General features: G+C 39.0%; 1 pseudogene; it reads left to right on the top strand.

Annotated features, from left to right (window-relative positions):
* The first annotated feature begins 1937 nt into the window (after positions 1-1937).
* Positions 1938-14239, top strand: LOC116249959 (WAT1-related protein At5g64700-like; annotated as a pseudogene).
* The last annotated feature ends 1073 nt before the right edge of the window (positions 14240-15312 follow it).

Here is a 15312-nt window from a genome sequence, read left to right as displayed (position 1 = left end):
AAGAGTAAACATATAATATTGAAGTTTTGTTGGGTACATGAAATGATTGAGAAAAATGAAATTTCAAGATGTCCATCAATAATATGGTAGTTGATCTATTAACTAAAGGAATTTTAGAAAACTTATTTACCAAAAGTGTAGCATCATATGATGCTAAGATATTTATGAAAAGTAGTGAAAAAAATTAAGGAAAACCTTGAACAAATTAGAGTTATGCAGGATAAACTAATTATGAAAAACTAAGTAGTTAAGATTAAAAAAACCCACAAGAGTGAAAGGAAACTGGATGACCAAGTAGGAGATGTTGGATAATGACCATAAACATTATCGCTTTCACTCCTAACTATGAGGGGGCCTACTCACAATTACTTGATAAACCTTGTAAACTATATTTCAAAATAAATAGTTTTTCACTAAAGAAGGATATGATTTACAAATTGTTTCATGATTTCTCTCACTGGCCCTAACCGCGATTTGGGCTTGCGAGGAATCCTATGAGGCTAGTGTTAAATAAACCAACACCTTCACTATTAAAGTTAGTAGCAGTTGCCTCATAAAAGCAAACTCTCTTTTTCTTTTTATCTTTTAGTTCAATACAACTTCCGCTCTTTCAGCTATTGTTACTTTATCGCTCAGTACTCACCTAAGTCACACGGATATTGGTACGATACGGGTACGGATACGGAGATACGAGTACGGATACAACAACTTTTTAATTTTTTAGGATACACGGGTACGGCTAATTTTATATTATCAAATGATAAAATGAAAAAAAAACATTAAACTAAAACTAATAGTTCATCACAAAAAACATTAAACTGTCTGCCATCTTTGCCCATGATCTGCTGCAGTTGCATAAACTCTAAAGGCACAAACCTCGTCGGGTGAAAGGGAGAAAGAAAGGTCGATAGAAAAGAAATCGGGTTTTCTTTAACAGGTTCGGATCGGGTTTGACCCAGACCCAATCCAGACATATCCAAGGAGTATCGATATCGGGATTCCAGGTATCGAAGTATAGATACAGATACCTGGGCCAAACCCAAGTATCCCTGTGACATAGGTGCTCACAAGCTAGAATCTCCACCAGTGAACTTGTTGAGAAGATTGAAGGTATCATGTGCATCATCCGCCTCACAAAGCCCAACACACACAACCCTTTTATCCTATCTTTCAAAAAATTGTTTTTTTTTAAATTATCTATTTACATTTACGAGTGCAATGTCAATTGTCGATGGTTGCATTCATCCGATAGACCCTTTTGACTTTCTCATGTATATATAATAATCACTAAACAAAGATCTGAATGACTGCCACTATTTTAAGTTGATCATAAATAAGACGAAATAAAATATGGATGGCATGATGAATGCTACCAGAAATTACCATCTAAGCAGAATAATTTTGTTTTCATAATAGCATTTGTAGCATACATACATTAGGCTCATCAAAAAGATCAAAAAATGGTCGAACAAAAAAGAAAAAAAAACAATGGACCACATCGGTGGTGCATGTTGCAGAACTATAGCAATATCCACTAAAAAATAAAAAAATATTTGATGCATAATAATCTTTAGACGCGCCTAGCATTCATTTTGTTTGTTGCAAACAGGCTGATACTCCATGGGTGCATTTTTAATACGTAATGTGTTTAATCGATGAGTGCTTTTGTGTTTTTAACATTTGATACCGACCCTTCAAGCGTTCTATGTGGACGTTTACATCTTTAATTTCATGCAACTGCCCGGTCATAACACCTTTAATGATGGAAGTACCAAATTGGTTGATCGCGGCACCTTAACCATGAAGGTACCATTAATGGTGGATGTACCAGATTGGTTGATCGCTTCATGGCACCTGAATGATGAAGGTACCAAATTGCTTGGTCAATAGCCTTCTTAGCATGAATGACAGCAATTCAGGACGAGAGAGAGGGGGAGTGTGTGTGTGTGTTTAGACGAAGTGCTGCATGATTCTTTAGACGGCAAGGCAAGTTGCTGATGAGATTTTCTCCAGCAAAAACTTATTAAAAGCGATACAAGGTTACATCTCAGAACGGGAAGAGACAGGCGGGAAGGTGCAGAAGAAGCTGCAGAGCAAGAGAGGAAGAGTAGATTGAAAGAGAGAAAAAAAGAAGAAGAAGCAGTACACCATGGGGTCAGAGGTTCTTGATTCTTTCGGCCCTTACGTTGCGCAGGTGATAACTCAGATCGCGGAACCTGTGGCAAACATCATCATCAAGGTGGCCTTCGAGAACGGGCTGAACCAATACGTCTTCCTCACGTACAGGCAGCTCGTTGCCACTCTCGCCACCGCTCCCGTTGCCTATTTTGTGGAGAGGTACTACGCGCGAAGGAAACCATGAACGAAGGGCTAGCTTCTAAATGCGGTTGAAGACAGATACTTAAGATTTTGATGCCAATTTGAGTCAAAATGGTTGATTTCTTTCTGTTCGTGTTGCAGGAAAGACAGGCCGCCGCTGACATTCAAAGCCACCATCCACATCTTCCTTCTAGGACTCGTCGGGTATGTTGGTCTTCCTTCATTAGACATAGATCAAGCTATGTCTGAACTTTGAATCTCCGCCTTTGTGCAATATAAGACATGTGCGCAACAATTGATAACTGATCATGCAGCTGCAACAGTAAATGTGATTGTGTTGTTCATGAGTAGAGCGCAGTTGTGCTTCTCCAGTCAAAAGTTGATCGCCATTAATTAATTTTGCTTCAATTCCCTGTGCAGAATAACAAACAATCGCTCTAAATCTTTACCTGGCTGGCCTGAGCTGTACGTCGTCCACTTTTGCATTGGCCGCATCCAACGTCCTGGACCCCGTCTTCATTTTCATCTTGGCTTTCATTTTCAGGTAGGCATCCAACCGATTCCGGGGTATTTAAGGTCGATTCTGCGATTTCCTACTTTATTTCCTTTTCTTTTGCTTTCTCTAGAATGGAGGATGTACGCATAAAGAAGATCAAAGGGCAGGCGAAAGTGGTGGGTACAGCAACTTGTGTAGGTGGAGCCATGATCATCATGACACTGTACAAAGGAGCGCAGCTTCTGCAATCGAGCTTTGGCCTTCAACAATGGCAGCTTTTGGGTAGCTCGAGCTCGTGGGCACTGGGTCCGAGACTTCTGTTTTCGAGTTCTTTTTTTTGGTCTGTGTGGCTCACCTATCAGGTCATAAGACTAATCAGAAACCACTTCTTCTACCTCCATTAATTGGGACTTTCAGTCATTCATAGGACTCTTTCAATTTTTTATCTTAAAAACTGATTCATGCATCGTCTGTAATGGCGTGCCAACAATCTAAAACCAGAGTCTCCACTGATATTGAGTCCGTGATGGGTAACTTACTTTTTAACTTTTTCTTCTCCTTGAAACGGAAACAACTACAGGCATGGGTGGTTCCTTGTTATTCCGCTCCGCTATCACCGACTGCAGTCATGTGCTTCATGTCCACGTTCCAATCTGCTGTAGTGGCTCTCATTCTGAACAATGATGCTTCCCAATGGAAGATCGGGTGGAATATCTAGTTCCTTTCCTGTATGTACACGGTAATATATACTTTCTCTCTGATCTATAGCTTTTTATTTCTTCTAGAAGACAGCCGCATTAACGATCCAGGAACCAAGTAGCTCGAAGTTCAGCTCTCTCGTATACAGTTTCTTGAGATGGGACTCGGTGCCAATTGCAGTTTAATTACTTACATAGAAGGGGAAAATTCAAACTTAATCAGTTTAGGTAACTATGTTTTCAACCAATACCACAACGAAAGCGTAAGACGGTTCAGGTTGCTACAGACCGATGCGGTTCGTTTTCGAATCACTATGGTTTACTTTCGTTCCAAAACAACATGTATTAGACCAGCTTGGATGTATTCAGTCTAGTTCATCTTCCTATGAATCGATCAAACCGATACTATGAAAATTTAGAGAGAATAAGAAGGAAAGAGAGTAATAAAAGCTCAAGGAATTAACGTGGTTCGGCTAAACTCAGCCTACATCCACGACAAGGGGAAACCTCTCTCTTCCACAATGTGTTGAGAGAGTTCTTTATTGATATTTATAGTTGGTGTTACAGCAGGGATCCTACAATCATGGATCTTGATTTGGATAAACATGGTAACTCTCTATGCTCAGCCGATCCCTTGATTTTAGGAATTGATATTCCATCAGTCCACTGCTTGATTTTAGGAAGATATCTTTCATCTTGATCTTCAACTGATTGCTTGATTTTAGGAGGAGATCTTTCATCGTGATCTTTAGCCATCGTTACTTTATCATGCCCCCTCAAACCAAGACTTGTGTCAACAAGATTGAGTTTGTCTTTGAGAAAATGAAACCTCGGCCCTGGTAACGGTTTGGTTAAAATATCTGCTATCTGATGTTCGGATTTGACGAATTCAACTTGAATTTCTCCTTTACTGACTTTTTCTCTAACAAAGTGAAAATCTATTTCGATATGCTTTGTCCGTGCATGAAAAACAGGATTGGCTGCAAGATAGGTGGCTCCCAAATTATCACACTTTAATATAGGAACTTCATGTAGTGGGACCTGTAAGTCGTTGAGAAGATGTCTTAGCCAAGTAAGTTCTGCAGTAGCTCTAGCCATTGCCTTATACTCTACTTCTGTACTTGAACGAGCTACTGTGTGTTGTTTGTTTGATCCCCATGAGATTATATTTCCTCCCAACATAGTGATGAATCCATTTGTAGATCTTCTGTCATCAGGACAACCGGCCCAATCAGCATCTGAATATGCTTCAAGTCTCCAATGTGAGGATGCTTTTATATGTAGACCATAAGCTCGAGTGCCTTGAAGATAGCGAAGAATCCGTTTTACATGAGTCCAGTGAAGATTAGTGGGATCATGAAGAAACTGACAAGCCTTGTTGACTGCAAATGCAATGTCTGGACGTGTGAGGGTCACATATTGAAGTGCACCCACAATGCTTCTATATAAAGTTTCATCTTTGAGTTTTTCTCCTTCAAACTTTGAAAGGGATATGTTAGGGGCAGCTGGTGTGATGACGGCTCTGGCTTCTCCCATTTGAGCTCGAACAAGGATGTCCCTTATGTATTTTTTTTGTGAGAGATAAAGTTCAAATCCATTGTATTCAACTTCTATCCCAATGAAGTAATGGAGCTTTCCCAAATCCTTGATGGAGAACTTGTTACTCATCTCATGAATGATGTTTTGTATCTCAAGTGGGGAGTTTCTTGTTAAAATGATATCATCAACATATATGAGAATATACACAATGCATGATGACGAAGTATATACGAACAAAGACGGATCAGATCTGGATCCTGCAAATCCTTTAGATATGAGATATGTGCTCAAACTTTCAAACCATGCTCGAGGAGCTTGCTTAAGTCCATATAGAGACTTCTTCAATTTGCACACATAATCAGGGTGATCATTGTCTACAAATCCTGGCGGTTGACTCATATATACTTCTTCCTTTAGTGTGCCATGTAAAAAGGCATTGTTCACATCCAGTTGATGAATAATCCATCCCTGACTGGTAGCAATAGATAAAACCAAACGAATAGTAGTAGGTTTAATGACTGGGCTGAAAGTCTCTGAATAATCAATACATTCTCTTTGACTATACCCTTTGGCTACAAGACGAGCCTTGAATCGCGCCACAGAACCATCTGCATGTCGTTTGACCTTGTATATCCATCGGCAACCCACAACATTATAATGAGGCTGACAAGGTACCAATTCCCAAGTTTTGTTTTTGTGAAGAGCATGAATTTCACTAGACATGGCATCGACCCACCTAGAATCTTTTTGAGCTGCTCGTAAGGTTATAGGTTCAGAGTCTTCGATAGGGGTTTTAGTTTCACTGAGATAGGAGAAAAATTTGGGTTTCCTCGTCCCATCTTGAGATCTAGTGACCATAGGGTGACTCCTGATATGGTTGACATGTGACGATGGTGGTTGAAGTTCAGGTTGACGAAGAGGTTCATTGTGTTCAACATTGGTTTCAATGCTAGTAGGTGTAGGTTCGATATCTTGATTGCTAGGATTTTGGTTACATGGTTCAATCATGTTGGAACAAGGGTTTGGCAAAGAAATTAGAGGTTTGACTATTGGTGGATTGGTATGGTTGGATGCTAGCCATTGGATAATTTCATTGGCAGTGGTTGGTGGAGAAATACCTGAATAAAGAAAAGTGCTCTCATCAAATAAAACATGTCTAGATATCATGGTACGTTTGTCTAAGGGATTATAGCAAATGTAACCTTTATGACATTTAGCATAGCCAAGAAAGATGCAAGCATAAGATTTTGGCGCAAGTTTGGATTTACGTTGAGGCCCAGCAAGAGGGTAAACAGTGCATCCAAAAACCTTAAGATGCTCAAGAGGTGGTTTTTCACCAAGTAACTTCTCATATGGTGTCACCTTCTGCATGTCAATTATAGGTAGCCGATTGATAATGTAAACCGCCATTTTGAAAGCATCAATCCAAAAAGATGTAGGCATACTTGCCTGAATGAGCATACTCAATCCCATTTCCACAATATGTCGATGCTTTCGCTCTGCAATGCCATTTTGTTGTGGTGTGTGCGGACATGAAAGCCATCGTCGGATGCCTTGAGCATTAAGATAATCAGAAAAGGCGTGACTCAAGAATTCTCCACCAGAATCGCTATGAAAGATTTTCACTTTCTTTTCAAGTTGTCGCTCAACAATCTTGTGAAAACTCTGAAAACAAGCAAAAGTTTCTGATTTTTTTGTTAAAGCAAAGATCCATGTAAAACGTGAGTAATCATCTACTATCACCAAATAATAGTTGTAGCCTTCCTTAGACGTGCACGGAGCCGGACCCCATAGATCTGCATGAAGCATTTCTAAAGGAGCGGAAGTCTTGAAATCTGCTTTAGGGAAAGGTAATTGATGCATCTTCGCTAAGGCACAAACAGAACACACTTTATATTTATGCATGGCATCAAGAGGAATTAATCTTGATGTTATCATCTTATTCATCAAATGAGCATTTGCATGTCCCAACCGGGTGTGCCATAAATCAAATAACTTATTAGAGTCCCCTACAAAAGTGTCAACACCTCCCTTTGAAAGAGAAAGATAGCTTTTGCAACCTTCACGTTGCACTTTATTCCTTGTCCTAGCGGCTACAGTGTCTTCAAGGGCATTCGACCACGAATATAATCCTTCTTTAAGAAGTCCTCTGTGCATTATCTCCCCCGTCTGCATATTCTTAACAGTAAAATCATGAGGTGTGAATTCCATTTTGCAAGAGTTATCCTTAGTAAACTTGGCCACAGAAAGCAAGTTCTTTTGTAATGTCGGCACATGTAGAACATTCTTGAGTGTAAAAGAAGCATTTTTAGATGGTAACGACACATTACCAATACTTTTAATAGCAAGCCTTTCTCCACCCCCTACAATAACAGAATCAAATCCAGAGTAAGAAATAGTACCTTGCATCGACTTATTGGTGTTGGCCATGTGGTGGGTGGCTCCTGTATCAGGGTACCACTCTTGACTATCATCGATTGTATTAGAGGGAGATGCATCAGTATTGCCTTGATTTGTGCTAGTTCCAACATTAAGTGCCATAGCCATAAATGCCTTTGGTATATCGTAACACTGGCGAGCCGTATGATTTCTGTGACCATAATATTGGCAAATGATTCCTTGAGCAGATTTGAAGTTGGTGTTGAGAGTATTGTTTCCACGCCCACCATTACCATTATAGTTGCGGTTGTGGCCACCATTGCGACCAGTACCTCTTCCTCTTGCATAGTTGAAGTTACTTCGGCCTGCATAATTGAAATTAACTCGGCCTCGCCCACGTTGGGCAACAAAGGCGACAGTGGAGGAGTCGCTGTTATTATATGATGGTGGCGTAAGAATGTGAAGACGATTTTTTTGAGTGACCAGCATATCAAAGATTTCAGAAAAACTTGGCAATTGTTTGAAGGTGGTAACAGTGGTGATAAACGCCTCATATTCACTTGATAAGCCATTAAGAGTATAAAGCACCAAATCTGAATCAGAAATCTCATGGTTGACAGTAGCTAAAGAGTCATATAGAAACTTAACATGATTCAAGTAATCAGCCATGAGCATGTCTCCCTTTTTTACATTTTGTAAATCTCGTTTCAGCTGAATGATTCTTAAGTTAGACTGTGAGGCATATTGTTGTTCAAGAGCACACCAAGCTTGACGAGCCGAGCTGTAGGAAATTAGCTGAGGTAAAATGGTTTCAGAAACAGTTTCCATAATCCAACTCAAGGCCAACTGGTCTGCACGTTCCCATGTATCATATTCTGGATTTGGCTTAGTTTGATCAACATCAAGATATTCGGGTGGAGCATGAAAATAACCATTAACGTACCTCAATAAGCCTTGACTTTTCATCACACTAGTAATTTGTGATCGCCATAGCAAGTAATTGTTTTTGTCCAATCTAACAGAAACTAGGCTGGAAAAAGCATTCCATTGAGTCCCTGAATTAGGGACAGAGGCTACGGTTGAGCCAGACATACTTGAGTTTGCAGCAGCCATGATACCCGCAACTATTTGCCTCACAGATAACAAAGTATATTGACCAAGCAGTGACAAAGTTTAAAGTAGAGCGTACCAGAAGATCCTGCTGTAACACAAAGAAACAGATTGTCGCCTGCGTAACAAGATGCAGCCGAAGAAGGAAATGGTGAAACGTGAGGCTGCTGTTTTCAGGAGGTATCGATGCTCCAAAAATCACATAAAATCATTCATAGCTCTGTTTGCCCTGAAATTTGGACTATAGGTAGCTAGAATACGGAGGAATGAACGCCCAAAGTTTCAGATCAATATCTATCTCCAGTAAAAAACGCGTTGATAATTTGTACCACAGGAATTCACAGATCGTTTCAAGTGAGAACAGGGGACCACTCTCAGATTTTTATAAAATCACAGGAAGCTCCAAAAAATACCAAACTTGGTGAAGAGGCAGCTGACATCAACAGGAAGGGACGCCCAAAAGCTTTCCTCAAAAGCTGCTCCCCAACAGGATCACGTGATGGTCTTAGGTTGCTGGAATACACAGACGTAGACAGCTCCTTGAAGAAGCAGATTTCCAAACTTGAAATCTGAGGCTGCAGGGAAGGCGCACAACTTTCTGACGCTTCCAAGAATTCTGTCAGTGACAGAACTGAGGAAAAGATGAGGCTGACAATGCTCTACCACCGTAGGTCTGAAAACAGGAGCTTTGGCTGATGCCTTTACCAGCTCTGATACCATGAAAATTTAGAGAGAGTAAGAAGGAAAGAGAGTAATAAAAGCTCAAGGAATTAACGTGGATCGGCTAAACTCAGCCTACATCCACGACAAGGGGAAACCTCTCTCTTCCACAATGTGTTGAGAGAGTTCTTTATTGATATTTATAGTTGGTGTTACAGCAGGGATCCTACAATCATGGATCTTGATTTGGATAAACATGGTAACTCTCTATGCTCAGCCGATCCCTTGATTTTAGGAATTGATATTCCATCAGTCCACTGCTTGATTTTAGGAAGATATCTTTCATCTTGATCTTCAACTGATTGCTTGAATTTAGGAGGAGATCTTTCATCGTGATCTTTAGCCATCGTTACTTTATCATACTACACTATTCTTGAATGGTTCAGAGAGTTTTGAAATCAGTTCATGCAGTTTTGAGCCGATTCAGGTCTTGTTTAAGCTGGTTCATACATTTTTCGAACTAGTTCATCTCAATGTGGGGCAATACAGGTGTTTTGGAGTTGGTTTTGAACTGATACAGACTATTTTAAGTGTGGTTCTGTGTTCCTTGGCCTATTCAATTACAATCTTGGAATTGGTTCATAAAGTTTGGTATATACAACCCTTCATATTGGTTCATTAGGTTTTAGAACTGTTACTGAGCAATCTATGATCATTTATACATGATTTGTTAGGTTTTACTATTGTTTATGGTTTTTGCGTATACTTAAGGGAATATTTGGAACATTAAATTAATCTTTAATTATGTCTCTTGTTTTTGAATGAGTAGATTTATGCTTTATGTCGTCAAAGTAACTTATGTTGTGTAGATTTATTTGTTAGAACATTAGATGTTAGGATGTTTAATCTCTATGAGTAGTAATTAGTCCAAAGGAATGTTGCTACTTGTCAGAGTTTAAACATATAGGAGAATGAACATATGATGATTGTCAGGTTTTCATGTGAATGATGTGTCAATCCAAAGACGAGCTCATTGTTTGATAAGATTAATTGTCTATATTCATTGTTGACTAAGTCTACTACTTGCAGTTAATATTTCTATCTAGAAATTGGATATCAATGGTACACCAATATCATGTGATGAAATACTGACTTTTTATTTAAATTTATTTATGTTTGTTTCATTTATACATGTGTATTGATTGTGAGTATATTTTAGTATGTTGTCTTTTGTACAGTGAGTTCTTCTATTTCAATTCTACAAATTTGAGTTTTATTCCTAAGCTAAATAGTTCCAATTTCAAAATTTGGAAAGAAAATGTTATGATTGTTCACAGTTGTATCGATCTAGACCATGCACTTTAGGAGGAGAACTCATCTGCTCTAACAGATGAAAGTTCCCATCGCAATTAATATATATGTATAAATAAAATAATACATAGATGGATTCAAACAATGGTCAAAATCTCATAAAAAAATATCAATGCACCATTGATATATAATTACAACACATTTGGTCGACAGCAATTACAGGTAATTAATCATGTCAAACAATAAACATCTTTTTAGACCGACTCTCATTCACATGGAAATTTGACAATCATCACACATTTATTGATAGGCCTTGGCATTAGGCCGGGCTGCAGCTTACAACTGTGGCCCGAGCCTGGCCCAACAAAAAAAAGCCAAGCCCAGGCTTGGCCAATTACTACTCACATAGATTAAACATACCATCATTTAATGTTCTAAACAAGTAAACTTATAAAATAGATAGAGGTCATTTTGACGACATAGAGCATAAATCTACTTATTTATAAACAACAGATATAAGTAAAATTAATTTTGTGTTTCAAAATTCACTTAAATATATGCATGACTTAAACAATAGGTCAATCATGAAAAAATAATTCATAAATGACCATAAATTGCCTTAAATGGGCTTGAAAACTTGAGGAACCAATAAAGAAGGCTTGTGCTTTATGAACCGACTCCAAAGTGTGCTTGAACATGTCAAAGGGCCACCAAATCTGTCTCACAAACGACTGTCTCAATCCAAAACAAATTCAAAAGAATGTACATCACCCGAAATTTGAGGTGAACGAACATGTTAACTCTTGAAAATTCTCAAACCAATGCACATTCATGCCAAATTATTGAATTACAATACAAATCGAAGTGGGAGCATACATGAATCCATTTTGATGAAAAATCTTAGAAGCCTCTATGTAATACATGGTTTCTCTCATATGAAAAAGAAAAAGTCCTTGGAAATTTCTTTTCCTCTATGTACCTAGTATGTGATTTCTATCCTCCTGGTAAATACTCCCCACCCCCCAAACCACCCTTACCCTTGCTGGTAGGCTCACCAAACTTGGTTGAGTATATATATATATACAAACACACACAGACAACCATCCATCCATCCAGATGTTTCACGTGTGTTGTGTGTGAGACGTCCAGATGGGCTAGCAGAATCCAATAATCCTACACTCCACACACACTTGCACATATATACAAGGTGAAATCCTTTGTCTATTTGACCATCTAGTAATGCATCGGGTTGCTTGTTTGAGGAGCATCGGGTTGCTTTGTATGCGTGTGTGTGTGTGTGTGTGTATTGTCTTGAGTAAGGAGACATGAAGCATATTAACCCACTAGTGTTAAGAGGGTCATCCGCTTCAAGAACGAACTGGAGAAAAGAGCTTTTTCCTAATTGAGTTACCAAGAGTCCGATTGCTGGATGAATGTATACACCTGTCGGTATGACATGCTAATCAGGGTTCAACACTTAACTTGAGTTATTGATTAAGAGAGAAAATTGAATCTTAATAACTAGTGGATGGCTGATTAGTGTTGTGAATGATGTTGCTTATTTTCAGGGTTTGTTGAGCTCCGCATTTACATTGTCCGTCCAGAGTTGGTGCATAAAGAAGAAGGGTCCAGTCTTCACTTCTGCCTTCAAGCCTTTGGCTACTGTCGTTTTCTCCATCCTCTAGACAATGTGTTTCCATCAATCTCTTCATTTGGGAAGGTAAGAAGTTATGTGTTCCGTCTTTCTTCTTGTTAATTTCTTTCACGAGGCGAGGCGAGACGTGCTTTGAAAGGACAAGCTGTTAATCGTTAGTGACACTTCGCAAACTCCAAGCTAATTGATGCTAGTAGGGTTGGGCATCAGGCCAACCAGCCTGGCCGGCAAAGAGGTCAGGCTCGGGCAGGCTGCAGCCATGCCTGCAGCCGGGGACTATTATAATTATATATATATAATATATAGATAAAAACTATATATTTTTTAAATAAAACAATATCATAAATAAATTATGAAGCTGAGTCGGGCTGGCCCAACACCCAATTATAGGGCCTCGGTCCAGGCCCAAGTCTGGAGCCCGCCCACCCACCCTTAGATGCTAGGGCCATCTGAAAAGTTTGGACATTTGATTTAATTGAGCCCGACAGTTGAAGGAAAAATGTGAAAAAATTGTAAATTTATATTAAATGATTAAAATGTGTTCCTCCTTTACCTCTCAATCACCTACCTCAACTAAATAAAAGGCCTAATTATATCTGATAGTCTATAACAACTAAATAAAAGGCCTAATTATATCTGATAGTCTATACTTTAAGAGATCGTTTGAAGGCATTGAAACACCATGAAAAGAAAACGGACACGTTTTGTTTTAATAAAATCGACACAAACGCTGAACAGAAAACGATCAGAACACGCATCACAAAGAACAAGGCTGAAGAGTTCCAAAGCGTTCCGTACAGCACTCCCCCGACCCCGAGCTCTCCTTGCCCCAAAAACATGTCCATCCCCGTTTCCTACTTTCGGCATGAAGAAAAAGCGCAGTGGCTGTTCTTCTTCCCGTCCCCCGTCGTTTTTCTTCCCGCCGTTCTTCTTCTTCCGCTGCCACCGTTCCGACTGACCCAAAGCTCCAGAAAAAGTTCCGCCACCAGGCTGAGCGGTTTGGGTTACCGGTGCTGCTGTCAGAGGAAGAGAAGCGGAGCTCTCGATCCCAGAGGTACTCTCTCTTTGTGGCTTTGGGTCGTTTACTTTCTTCTTTAATGTTTGCCTGGTGAACTTGAAATTAGGGCTGCAACTTGTACCCCTACTCCCACACTTCCTCTTTCTTTGTCTCTTTGTTCTGGTTATGAACTTATATAGGGATCACACGTATATATATATAGTAAAAATCGGGTGGCTACCTCCTTTGCTGTATGTTTTTTTTTTTTCCATCGCTAGAGACATCATCAAAAAATCATTGCTATCAAAGTTAATGCATCTTCTGAGACATGTTAAGTTCAGTGGTTCGAAAAAAAAAAATCAAAACTAGAGGTCGCCGGCATATGTGATTTTTTTTCTTCTCTCTATTTGTATACTAATTAAAACCACCCAACTACCTCTCCTCTAGGATGGGTTTCTAAAATTTTTGTGTCGTTAAAAACCATTGCAAAAGATGTATTCCTTTGTTAAAAGAGATGGCCAGCCAATCAACTGTTGTCTTTTTGATAGTTTTTTTGGGTTTTAATAACGTTTTTATAATAAGCAAAACTCAATGGTTCTTATAACATCAACATTTTTCATAAAAACAACTTGATTCAGAACATGTTTTATATCAAAATAGTATATTTATATTGGGATATTTATATTTTATTTAAAATAATTTTAACAAAAAGGTAAAAATTCTAGTTTTTGTCCTTGACCTAAATGCTTGGTTTCTACCAATCTGTCTCTCTCTGTGGCTAGTGATTGAATGTTTGGTCTTGGCAGTGTGGGTGGAGGGGTTTTGGTGATGGTAGGGATCTACCTTGTGCTTTGGGGTAAGGCAGAGGACAAGAAAGATCAGTCAATTGGCGTCGAGCGGAGAGAAGAAGATGTGGCTGTCACGGTGAGAGAGAGCCCCTGATCAATGGGCACGCCCGCCTGAGCTTCCCTTCATCTCCAAATAAATAAAACTAAGAGAAGGGATCCTGTTGTCCAGCGTTCCAATTGAATCGACCCACAATGAGCTCGATCGATCCATCGATCGAATTTTACTCAGTTCAAGCAAGTGCATATGTTCGTATTCATCCAAATCCGTGGAAGATACAAAAGCGGCACCATGTCAATTGATTTTAACTATTTAAACATTTTCAAGAGCTTTTTGAATTAGTTTTATGTGTTTACTTATTTCATAAATAAAATAGTATCATATCATGAGATGATTAACAAACCGCTTTCCAGTGACTCCGACCATTAACAAAGTTCCTTTACAAATTAATGACAAAGGTTCCAAAGCCGTCGGAAGAATTTCTGTCAGCATAAGAATTCCCAACAGGCTTAGAACGTTTATCCTGTAATTCTCAAGGCTAGACTCTTGTTGGGGAATTCCCTTGAATTTAAACAGTTAATAAATGGGTAGCAACGGCTAGTTTTTCCAATTCAGAATGCTCGGTGGTCAAGTACTCAAGTTTGCCTTTCTTGCCACTAAATACAAGTAAAGGAAAAGGGCAGGGACTTGTAATTTTCCGTTCCCTTTTCCTCTACAAAATTGTTCCGGAGAAAAGAACCTTCAACTTTTATTTGTGGCCACCAAATGGGCCCTAACAGACATTGTGTGGGTTCCCATACATGAGCAATTAGGTTCACCATACCCAAAAAAAAAAAAAACAAAAAAAAATTTACTACATTGTAGTTGGTGTGGCCAATTGCCCACCCCAGCCACTACAAAAAATCGAGGATTTATCAACGTTCAAAAAGCATCGGTAAAACTTTGCCAGCAAACATTTCACTGACGTTCAAAGCAGTCGACGGTGAAGATACTGTCAATGAAAACTATCATTGGCACCGAGGCATCATATGCGTAGGTAAATAAAATTTTTACTGGCACATGGTAGGCGCTGCTAAAACTTTTACCGACATGATTGAACATCGGTAAAACTTTTTATGGACATACATGTGGACGTTGGTAAAATATTTATCTATGCAATTTCATAAGTCGGTGAAGATTTGTTAATTTTTTTTATTGACCCATATTAATGTACATTGCATTTATATCAAACATAAATACCTGCAGTGAAACCGAAAAAAAAAAAACATGAAACAAAAAACCGAAAATGATGACCTCTAGTACA

Source organism: Nymphaea colorata, chromosome 3, assembly GCF_008831285.2.
Source record: "Nymphaea colorata isolate Beijing-Zhang1983 chromosome 3, ASM883128v2, whole genome shotgun sequence".
In the NCBI taxonomy this organism is placed as follows: Eukaryota; Viridiplantae; Streptophyta; class Magnoliopsida; order Nymphaeales; family Nymphaeaceae; genus Nymphaea; species Nymphaea colorata.
Note: the sequence above shows the minus strand (reverse complement) of the source record. Positions and strands in the feature narration are given on the sequence as shown.